Here is a 13,006-nt window from a genome sequence, read left to right as displayed (position 1 = left end):
GAGGAAATTAACACATCCCCTAGTACCTGTATACAGCTATCGATCTGGCAAATGCCTTTTTCTCCATCCCTGTCAATAAGGCCTACCAGAAGCCATTTGCTTGTAGCTGGAAAGGCCACCAATACACCTTCACTGTCCTATTTCAGAGATATATCAACTCTCCAATCCTCAGGCTATAAAACCATAGTTTGCAGGAATCTTGGTCAGTTTTCCCCTTCATAAGATATTATGCTGGTTCATTACATTGATGACATTATGCTGATTAGACCTACTGAGCAAGAAGTAGCAACTACTTAGACTTACCGCATGCCAGGGTGGGAAATAAAACTGACAAAAATTCAGAGGCTTTCTACTTAGGTGAAATTTCTAGGGGTCCAGTGGTGTGGGGGCATGCTGTGATATCTCTTCTGAGATGAAGGATAAGTTGTTGCATCCGGCCCCTCCTACAACCAAAAAAGAGGTCTCTTGGCTTTTCAAGGTAACATATTCCTCATTTGTGTGTGTTACTCCAACTAATCTACCGAGTGACCGAAAAAGCTGCCAGGCCTTTGTCAGACCCCTACAGGTGAATTACAGTGCAGGCCCTTAAAATTTCAGAGCTGCCAGGCCTTTGTCAGATCCCTACAGGTGAATCACAGTGCAGGCCCTTAAAAATTCAGAGCCCTGGCATCACACGTAGATAACTACTCTGTTTTTGAGAAACAGTTACCAGGCCTTAGTAGACACCGAACGCTTAATCAGAGGAAGATAAGACCATAGGCATGGTCTGCAAATGGTTCAACGTGATATGCCAGTACCACCTGAAAGGGAACAGACAGCTGCACCACTACAGCTTTTTTTCTGGGACATCCCTGAAGTAGAGTGGTAAGGGACATCTTTCTCGTGGGCAGAACTTTGAGCAGTACACCTGGTTGTTCACTTTGCTTGAAGGAGAAATGGCCAGATGCGTGATGACATTCAAGGACTGTGGCCAATGATACAGCCAGATGGTCTAGAATTTGGAAGGCACATGATTGAAAAATTGGTGATAAAGAAATTTGAAAAAACATTTGTCATGTAGTTTCAAATAAAACTCTCTTTGGAAATGTTTTACTTTTCATTTGTCTTTAATTCTCCATTTTCTTTAACTTACTCTTCACCATAATATGTACTAACAGACTAAAATTTTTGAGTAGCAGCTAATAAACCATGTTGACTAAATTAAAAAGTAACAATAATCATTTACTCCTCCAAAACACATACCTAGTTGTATCTATCTGTCATAATCTACCCAGCAGAATTGTGATATTTTGGAGCATGTTTTATTTACATATTGCAATTAGATACTCTGTCTCTAAGTGTGATTCAGAATGAAACCTCATTATGGAGATACTTAATACAGACATTTCATTTTATAACACAACAAATTTAAGTCTTATTTATTTTCCCAGTCTAAATTGGATGTTATAATTCAGTATTTCAGTCACAAGTAATCTGCCAACTCTAGCTATAAAATCATAATATAAGACCAATTTATGTTAATTAAAAAATAAAAGTTTAAAAATATTATTATCAGCATTTTAATACCTTTGAAAAAAGAGGAAACTGATTGGAAGGAATAATTTTGCTAGTGTTGGAAAATCCTGGGAATCTTCCAGTCTAAAAATATTCATTGTGTTTCATCCTCTTTTGGGAGTATTTTTAGGAGGGTAGACATTAAACCAGAATAACAAAACCCAATGGAGTTGATTTGCTACAGGAAGATTTGTCATTTAACAAAAAATACTTTTGAACATCTACTATGCACTGCTTGCTGGTGATATAAGGAATACTCCTGACTTAAGGATGTTGCAGTATGCTTGGAAATATGGAGCATGAACACTTTAATGATGTCAGAATATATACAAAGAACGTAAACCTGAACGATCATTAAACTAGTGCAACACATGCAACTGCTAAGAGTCACATAGTGAAACAACAATCAAAATAATTGGAAGGCTTATAATTAAGAAATGATTCAGGAAAAAAAGTGAATTTTGAAAGGGCAAAACACAAATAATTTCTGTGAAAAAATGAAAATAAGTTAGGGTTATTAACAAAAAGTAGAACAGAATGGCCACAAAACATATAATTGCTTTATATAACAGCCTGATGATAAGTTTTCTTTCATTAACCAGAAACAAGGATTCTTGATGCAAGGAAAAATGCACTGAGATTTTCTACAGAACCCTTTATCTTATCATAGAGACAGCAAAACTCAGGGGTAAGAAGCTTGCAATCTGGAATCAGACTGAGTTCAAACTTGACTTTACCACTAATTAGCTGTGTGACCTTGAGTAATTTATTTGACTTCTTTGTGCCCTGCCTCTCATTTGTAAAACACAGGTGATAGTAGCACCTGTTTAAGCTAGACTGTGTTACGTCTGTTTGGTTAAAGTGGGAATTACATTTCCTAGAATCCCATCCCTGTATGACTCTGGGTTATTCTGGTCAAAAGAGGGTTTCTAATCACAGTCTGAATGTCACATATAATATTCAGAGAGGGTTCTTTGGGGATAGTGAAATTCTATTCCAAATGATATTTGTTAACTATTCACATCCATCACTGTAGCACCCATTTTTTTGTAATGAGCTTTAAAATATAATATATTGGATGAGGTAGCTAGCATCAGACTATAAAATCCAAAACAAGCTATAAGAACTCATTTCTATTTTGATTGCTCCTGGCCAGGTAAACAGCTGGGAGCTCAATCAAATAATGATGATGAAATGCTAGGATTGCTATTGTCACAGCTGTATCACTGAATACAATAAAACTGAGAAAATATAGTATTTTATATTTCCCAAGTCCTTTTTACTATCTTTGTTCTTCTAATCTTGACAAGAACACAATGAAGTGCACTGGGACAATTATGGAATTAATGTGTCTGTGTCAGAGATGGGGAAATGTAACTCAGATCATTTAGTAGGCTTAGTGTCTAAGTGGTAGTTACTTCCACTTAAACTTCACAACATTTCAGTATTTTCAAGTGGCCTTTTGGGCACCAAAATCATTATGGAAAGTACAAATAAATAAAGACAGTAGTGAAAAAGTAAAAGATTTAGTATTCCAATTTGGTTGAGATGACTTTGTTGGGGAGGGATTAAACAGAAACTTTAGGGAAAATGAGAAAAAAATCCCCAGATGTGCATGTGAAAGGATTATTTTTAGAGAACAATAAGACTCAGTGAGTGAAGCAGTGATTTATCAGCAGAAAGAAGAATAGCAAATAGCTATGTTTATACTCTCAGATGTCTGTATTATTTCAAGCGTAGGCCCCGATGAATGAAAACTAACTGATTCACCAGAGGTGGGGTGGGTGGCACCTGAGCAATTGCTGCTACTCAAACCCCCTTGAACACATTCCCAAGAAGGGAAGAGGGAAACTTAAAGATAGTAGAGTTAAAGAAGGCATCTGGACCAACTAAATTTGCTGAGAGCCATTTAATTTCCCTTAATATTCCTGTGTGCTTGAACCTTACACACACCAGAAGGAAAAGAGGCTAATTAGTTTTATACCTATTCAGTATTCAAAAATAGAAAGGGTTGTGATCACTGACCCACTCATTTCCCATTCCTTGCCCAAGGCAGAATATGCTCATGTGGCAACTGACTCGTTCTTTCTCCTTGAGTGCATGGGGCTTGCAGCAGCAGCTCTCAATCCTGTTGCAAACAGGAATCATCTGGGAAAATGCTTTTAAACACTCTAATGCCCAGGCTGCACTCTGTACCAAATAAATCTAAATCTCTAAAGAGTGAGACTGCTGCATCAGTATTTTTCAAAGTTCCCCAGGTGACTCTGATGTACAGCTAAGTTTAAGAATAAAGGAAGACCACGGAAATGCAATTACTGACAGTCTAGACCACAGCTTAGCCAATGAAGAGAATTAGTGATACAAACTTTATTTGGAAATAGGATCTTTACAGAGGGAACCAAGTTAAAATTAGTTCATTAGGTAAGCCCTAATCCAATATGACTGGTGTCCTTATAAAAGCAGAATTTGGACACAGACACACACACACAGAGAAGGCCATGTGAAGGAGAAGGCAGAGATCGGAGTGATTAATCTACAAGGCACAGAATGCCAGAGATTGCCAGCAAACTGCTGGAAGCTAGGAAAAGGAGCTTAAAGAGATTCTGCCTCAGCCTTCAGAAGGATCCAACCTTACTGACATCTTGATTTTGGCTTGTGGTCTCCAGAACTGTGAGACAATACATTTTTATTGTTTAAGCCACTCTGTTGTACTTTGTTGTGGCAGCTGTAAAAAACTAATGCAAGGTACAACTTGATATCTAACTTAGAAGGCCAAGTTGAACATATTAAAACATTCTCCTACTTGGGTCATGTTGACTTTTAAAAGTAATTGTTGATTTATGGAAAAAAAAAAGTTGAGGTAAAACCTTATTAGCTAGCTTTTTTTCAAGGGCAGAAAAAAGAAATCTGTAGATTTAAATCCCCAAACAGGAACTAATAAATACTTTATTTATTTCATCAATATTCCCAAGAGTATAATCATCTTTTGCTAAACTCTTAAAAAATCCCACGGAGACTATAAGTAATAAAGATTTAGAAAAAAATCTCTTCAGAGAAGTATGACTAGAATGCCACCACTAACTGAGCTTTTTAAAAAGTTAATTGTATTTTTTAAATCAGAAGATAGAAAAGTTTATTCAGTAAAAAAGTAAGGCTCCTTCCGACCCATGTACCTTATAGTTGTTATTTAAGATTCAAAGGTGTGACCTTCCTCTCCTCAGCCTTACCCCACCTTCCTAGGGTTTACTTACTACCCTTAAGCCCTAAGAGATTAGCTGGGCTTTAAAATTTATATACATATCATTAGTTTATTTTTTCAATAAGAAATGCATGCACAAGTACCAAAACTTAAATGGTGCAACAAAGTGCAAGATATCCAAGTAAATCTCCTTGCCACTCTTCTTCCCAGAAAACCTCAAGGGAATCAGTATCACCAAGTTTTTGGACAAACTTTCCAGGATACTCGATGCAATATGAATAATTTACACATACATATTTTAATATAAATAGTAGCATATTATACATATTGGTCTGCAAATTGCTGGGGGTTTTTCCTTGCACTTAATAATATATCTTGGAATTGTTCCAAGTCATTATACATACACAGCATTCATTTGTTTTTAAATAAAATTTTATTTTTAAATAATTTTAGATTTAAAGAACTGTTTCAAATACAGTATAGAGAGTTTCTGTGTACCCTTCATCTAGTTTCTCCTAACGTTAACACTTTACATAACCATGGTATATTTGTCAAAACTAAGACATTAACCTTGGCATATTACTATTATTGGTGCAAAAGTAATAGCGGTTTTTACCATTAAAAGTAATGGCAAAAAGCACAATTACTTTTGCACCAACCTAATAAAAACTACAGACATTATTCACCAGTTTTTCCACTGTCTCCTTACTGTCTGAGGGTCCATTCCAGGGAACCATACTGCATTTAGTTGTCATGTCCCCTTAGTCTCCTCTGGTCTGTGACAGTTTCTCAGTCTTTCCTTATTTTTGTATTACCTTGACAGTTTTAATAATATTTGTCAAGTATTTTGTAGAATGTCCTTCAGTCTTTGTTTCATAATTTTTTTTTCATAATTAGACTAGGACTATGTGTTTGGGGAACACTGTCACAAACATGAGGCACCCTCCTCCCCACATCCTATCAGGGGGTACATGAGATGAATGTCCCGTATCACCAGCAATGTTAACTTTGATCACTTGGCTCAGGCGGTGTGTGTCAGGTTTCTCTACTGTAAAGTTACTCTTTCTCCCTTTCCCAACACTATTCTTTGGAAGTGAGACACTAAATATGACCCACTTTCCAGCACAGTGGAATTAAGCTCCACCTCCTGGAAGGGGTTATATCTACATATAGTATTTGGAATTGTTCAAAGTGGAAGATTTGTCCGTTCTCCCTCTATTTATTTATGTATTTATGTATTTATTTATGTATGTATGTATGTATTTATATAAGTAGGAACTCATGGACATTTGTTTTATGCTTTGGGTTGTAAACTAGCACTATTCTATTTATTTTGCTGCTCAAATGGTTCCAGTCTTGGCCATTGGGAACTCATTTAGGTTGGCTCCTGTGCCCCTGTGACATGCCCCATTCTTTTCTTTTTTTAAGCACTTCCTCATTTTTTGACACTAGAAGACACTCAAGGTCTGTCTTGTATCTCCCCTGCCCAGCCCTAGAATTAGCCATTTTCCCAAAGAATGCTGAGTCCTTTTATTGGAGAGTGGTATTTAGAAAGTACAATCTAGGCATTGGGTCTGCTCTTTACCAATAGAGTATCATTGCTTCTTGGCCCTCTTGGTAGACAGACCTAGGAAATAGATGTATCTGTACTAAACGATGTATACACACATATCTATACATTTATGTATCCATATCTGATATGGTTTGGCTGTGTCCCCACCAAATCTCAACTTGAATTGTAGCTTCCAGAATTCTCACATGTTGTGGGAAGGACCCAGGAGGAGGTGATTGAATTATGGGGGCCAGTCTTTCCCATGCTATTCTTGTGATAGTGAATGAGTCTCATGAGATCTAATGGGTTTATCTGGGGTTTCCGCTTTGCTACTTTCTCATTGTCTCTTGCTGCCGCCATGTAAGAAGTGCCTTTCACCTCCCATGATGATTCTGAGGCCTCCCCAGCCATGTGGAACTGTAAGTCCAACTAAACCTCTTTTTCTTCCCAGTCTCAAGTATGTCTTTATCAGCAGCATGAAAATCTTTATCTTGTGCATATTGATGGCTCCAACTCTAATTCAACACCACAGGATTCATTCTAGACTGCCCCCTTTGCTTATTTTAGCTTTTATCTGATAGTGATTTTAGCTTTTATCTGATAGTGATAAATCTGGCTCCCATGATCTAAAACATACACATACATCAAAACACATAACATGGTTTCAGAACTGCCAGAAGGTATCGCTATGCACAGTTCCTTTTGTTTTTAGCTTTTCAGTTTCCAGTGAAAACAATGTTTTCTAAAGTTATTCAGGTCAATTACTTTTCCCCCCACTACTTTTAGTGAGGTTATAACATACATTTGTAAAACGTTAGATTTCTTTCTCAGTCTGCATTCCATCCTGAGATCCTTAGGTTGATCCTTTTGAAAATTTATTTGCATATCTAAAGTTCACACTCACGATGCACAGTTCTGTGGACTTCAAGAAAGGTATAGAGTCATATTTCTGCCACCCAAGTAGCATGCGAAACAGTCCCATTACACCAGAGTTCATCTGTGCAGCCTCTTTTGGTCAACTATTGTCCTCTCCCTCATACCTTGGCAACCACCAAATTGCTCTCCATCCCTAAAATAAGTGAAGTCAAATATGTAGCTTCCTGGGTCTAGCATCTTTCAGTTGACAAAATATATTTAAGAGTCATCTGTGATATTGTTAAAATCAATAGGTCCCACTCTTTATTGCTGAGTAGTATTCCATCATTTGGCTGTATCATATCAGTTTATCCACTTACCAGTTGGAGGACATTCAGGTGGTTTCCAGTTTTTAATGATTATGAATATAAATGATATTCAGAATGCACAATGATATTTATAGTTTTTAATGATAATGATTATCAACATCATAGCACAGGTGTTGGTGTGGATATTGGTTTTAAGTTTTCTTAGGTAATTACCTAAGAGTGAGGTTGCTGGGTTATATGGCAAGCATGTGGTTAATTTTGTAAGAAATTGTTTTATCTGTTTTTTTTTTTTTACCATTCTAACAGATGTATAGCATATCTATTAAATATACCCTTTAAAAGGTCCTCTAATTTTAAAGATTTCATCTTTCAAAAAGGGCAACATGTTGTCATGATTTTGGGGTGGCTGTGTGTCAATAGCTGAAAATGTGTTTCCTGCCCCCAACTCTTAGAATAAAATGTTGCAGCTGAAAATGCTCTGTCATTGATTATTTAATCACTGAGTGGATAGTATATCTGTACAACAGTTATGGTCTGCCTTTTCAGGTAGAGATTCCATTTTAAAAATAATTTTCTACTATTTCCCTAAAATTTGTGTCCCATTATTATCTTAAAATGTATCTTAAACAGAAATAGCTAAAATTGTCTTTAAAATGTAGAAGTATCACCTTTTCCTTGGCTAACAATGTTTTAATTGTGTTTCTGATAGTATAAATATATAGGAATATCAAATCCTAATGATAAGTATGTATTATACAAGTTATATCAAGTACTTAGTAAAATTTGATACCAACATTATATATATGAAGATCATTATAGAATTATTTATAATATGTACATAAAATTTACTAGAAAAGTTACATTTTTGAAATTCCTATATTCTTAAACTATAAACTACTCCTTACATATCTGAAATATAGCACCTTTCAATCCACCTTATGTTATATATTTCATTACTCACAAAAACCATCAAGAAGAAGGAAGGGGAAATAAAGAAGAATTCATAAGATTATTTTAATAGCATTTAAGTGGTTGGAGATTTTTAACTTTTCAGACATAATATGTTTTTTTCTATCGACTGTTTCTTATAGCAATGGAAAGACTTTTACATAGACTGTTAAAAATAGATCACATGTGATTTCTACTTTTATTCATTATGTAAATTAGCAGTTTGAATAAAAGCTTCAAAGCACTGATATAAATTGGTGGCTAGATTATGACTCGTTACTGTGTTTTGGGATTATCTGAGTCCAGGCACACTGTAGTAAACTAATGAATAACTATCTCGCGTGGTTTATGACATGCAAAGATAGTGTTATCAATTTACCATTAGGAAATTTGTGTTGACTTACTTCTCTAGTAATAAGGATAAGCTAATATTCGCCCATACTGTTTCTACTAATTTCTCTTTGTCATACATTTGTGAGATCAATTAGAGTTAAAGGTACAGACTGTAGCAATGAAAAGATTACAGGTAATCAGCTTGCTATGTAAGAGGAAGGAAACAGAAACCATATGGAGCTGTGACTCAGAAAGGAAAACAATCTCAAGTTAAGTGGAGAAGTGGGAGAAGGATGGAAAACAGTCACAGGTTCTCCAGATCCCCCGTGTGGGGAGCAATATGGTTCTAAAAGGAGCTTGGGTAATTGTTTTGAAGCTGCGTATGGCAAGAAAATCTAAAAAACAACAACAAAAAGAGCCAGCAAGCTGTTTTTATTTAGAGTCAATGTCATTGAGTTGGTACATCTATTGGGTGATAACCCCTATCCTGTGAAGAAATATCATAGCTATATTTACTGTTCCTAGGAAATTACTTTCCTATTTGCTCCCTGTCTTTTAGATATTATTGTCTATGACATACCTAGCTGGTTTAGGGTGATAACTAGGTTACAGGAAAATTATAGAAAATCTCATTCTGAAGCTTCTTGGTTAAAGAATATGAAATTCCCACCCATTACCAATTTTTTATGCTGATAAAGCAATAATATCATCACTGCATATCATATGCAATAATATCATCACTGCATATCATAAGCAACAGGTTTTCCATACTTGGCACTACCTTACTATATTTTGTTGTCAATATAATATTCCCTCATGTCTCTACCTCTGTGACCTTGTGTATGCTCTAACTCACCTGGAAAAAAAATTCTCTTGTCTCTTCACCAACCTAACTTAAATTTTATCTTCTCCAACTGCCTACTTGACATCTTTACTTAGATGTGTTAAAGGCAGCTCAAATTCAACATTTCCAAAACTGAGCTCATGAATCCTTCCCTCTCAAACCCAGTCCTCTTCCATTGTCCTCCACTAGAGTAAATAGGACCATCCTTTGGTCCTTTGCACAAAGCAAACACATATGTGGGGTGAGGATTTCCTATGTACAAGGAACTTTCTAAGCAATGGGAAAAATCAGTCAGTCACCACAAGGGTTGAACATCCATTGGGTTATTTGTAAGTCCTAAGGTCTCACTTGCCAGCAGAGAGTACCAAGAGCCAGCTGCCATTGACCACAGATGCACATAGGTTCATGCTCATCACCTGGTTCTTTCAAACATCCTGCAGCTCTGATGATGCTTTCGTGTCATGCTTTGAGCAAGGAATTATTTGCTGAGGATGAGAGGCCTTTAGGACGGAACATAACAATCCCAGCTGGTGTCTCCCTAATTCTCTGGGGCCGTGCCAGGGTATGGTGTGAAGGTGCCCCTGCCCTCAGTGTTTTGATTGGTACTTCTGGATTACAGATCTGCAGATGCCTTTTTTTCTTTAAAATTTTCCATATTTTAAATGTTTCTCTTATGTAAAGAATGGCTTTAGCCATCAGAAATAAATAAATACTGTATGGAAAAACACTAACAACAACAACAACAAAAAGAGATTTTAAACCTGTATGCTAAGATTTAAAAAAAATTCTAAGTTTGCAGAGCTCAAAAGAATGCACAAATAAATTTATCCTTCATAGGACATCAAACTGTGGTTTAAAAAAAACATTTGTTGTGGTATATAAAAAAACTAAAGGGACACAGACTTGAAATCTCATTTTAAATGGAGCATGTGTCTTTATTTGTTACATTTCAGCATTCATTACTCAAAAATATTTTAAAGAAAGAACACATTTTTCCCTCATGACTCAAGTCAAGGAGTGTATGTCGTGGTCATGGAACACAGGCATCATTTTAATAAAGATGATTTATTATTTTTATACTACCACATGCATAATACCATCTACGTAAATTCTTAGCAACTCATGGCCAAATTTCACATTGGATATTAACCCTGGCTGAATTAGATCTAGAGCAAAATGTTAAAGTATTTTTTGTAAATATAATTTCTGTATCTTTCTAAAACTTCTAATTGTGAAAAAATGGCAAATACAAGCATAGAAAGATAACCTAATGAATCCTCATGATTCAATAATTATCAAGTCATCACACATCTTTAATAATTATCAACTCACGGTCAATCTTGTTTTATCTCTGCTTCCACTCACTTTCTCCAATTCCAATTATTTTGAAGACTTCATATCATTTAAGTTTCTATGTTTTTTAAAGGCAAACCCCACAAAAGATAAATGATAAACATAAGCAAATGTTGCCTTTAATTTAATAACACTGAATTTCTCTTCTTGTGCAAAAACTTGAGTCCTACAAGCACAGGGTTGGTAGTTTACTAATGAGAGTATTTGGGGGAGGGGGGCTTCCAAAGAGCAAATTAAAATTTCCAGTGAATCATTCACTTAAGACCAAACTATATTGGAGAGTCTTATGTGTGAGTCTACTTGGGTAATCTATACATATTGACTTACAGAAGAATTTAGGTTTTCTGGAATAGAAATTATAAATTATTTTACTATTATTACCATTACCAAATTAACATCTGTTTTTCAGTAACTAAAATTTTCTACTGAATTGTTTATTCTGCTCATACTGTTATGATTTTTAAAATTCTGCAGAATAGTAACGTAATGATACTGTATGTGCAATACTTATGAACACCTGCAACTAAAGCCAAGTTGCCTGGGTTTGAAGCGTTGTTCTGATACTTTCTGTGTGACGTTGGAAAAATTGCTTAACCTCTCTGCATCTCAGTTTCCTTATGCATAAAGTAGGCGATAATAACAGTTTGCATCTCTTAAAGGTGTTATGAGGAACTAACTGAATTAATATATGGAAAGTGTTTAGAACAGTGCTTGGCACACAGAAAGCATTATATAAGTGTAAGCTATTATTCCATACACTCCCCTTCTCCTCCTCTCCAAGAGACAAACTCTAGAAAGGCTGATGTTTTTTGTCCATTAAGGTGTCCCAGTAGTGTCCCTAGACTGGCACAAAGCAGACATTCAAATAATATTTGTGGAATAAATAAATCTATAAAACCTTAGTTATCTTATTATAGATTTTTAAACATGAATGTATATTACTTATTATCACATTAAAAATAAAAATACTAAACAATCCTGCTGAAGTAAAAATTATACTTAAGTAAAAATCATGAAATTGCTACTTTCATCCACAATGGATAATTTTTTTTTGAGACAGAGTCCTGCCCTGTCACCCTGGCTGGAGTGCAGTGGTGCAATCTCAACTCACTGAAGCCTCCACCTCCCGGGTTCAAGCAATTCTTCTGCCTCACCCTCCCAAGTAGCTGGGACTACAGGCACCTGCCACCACTTCCAGCTAATTTTTGTATTTTTAGTAGGGACAGGGTTTCAACATGTGGGCCAGGCTGGTCTCGAATGCCTGACCTCAAGTGATCCGCCCACCTCGGCCTCCTAAAGTGCTGGAATTACAGGCATGAGCCACCGCACTCAGCCCATGATGGATAAATTTAAAATCCAAGAGCAAATGAAACTAATCCATATATACCCCCAAAGATTTGTCTTTCCAGTTAATATCTGAAGGCATACATCATCAAATATGAAATATCAGTTTTATTGAGGTTGAATTTATACTTCTCTTTGGGAGGTAAACTCAGTTCTTTAGGTCAGATCTCTATTTTAAAAACTAACTGGGAAAATGGGTATGATCAGCTTCTCACAAGTCTTCCAAGCATATGGATTATTCCATGAATTACTGAAAAAGGATTTTAAAGTGTTAAGTATAAACTAATTTAGGCTCTATAGACACAGGCCTCATAGGCATGGTAGGGATATAGTATTCATGTTTATTAATTAATAACTTACTGTCGTATGAGAAAACACAGTCAAATACAGACATGCTTCATTTAACCAGCACTGACAGCACATGGGCGTTTCACAGAATTTAACTTACCAAATAGCCTAAAGTTATCTTTCCTTATAAAGTTAAAACATTTTCATGGGCAGTTTTTCAAAATGTATGCAATTCTTCCTTGCTTTTTTGCATGTAGCAGGCATTGCTTGATTAAACTTTATGTTGGATGACTTAACCTTTTCATAATGACTCAAGGTCATCATTACAAAAATTAATTATTACTCTGGGTTATAATACAGTATTGTTCTCAGGAGTTTTTGAGGTTTGGAAAGATATTTATCTTACT

This window comes from Pan troglodytes, chromosome 7, assembly GCF_028858775.2.
Source record: "Pan troglodytes isolate AG18354 chromosome 7, NHGRI_mPanTro3-v2.0_pri, whole genome shotgun sequence".
Taxonomy (NCBI): Eukaryota; Metazoa; Chordata; class Mammalia; order Primates; family Hominidae; genus Pan; species Pan troglodytes.
Note: the sequence above shows the minus strand (reverse complement) of the source record.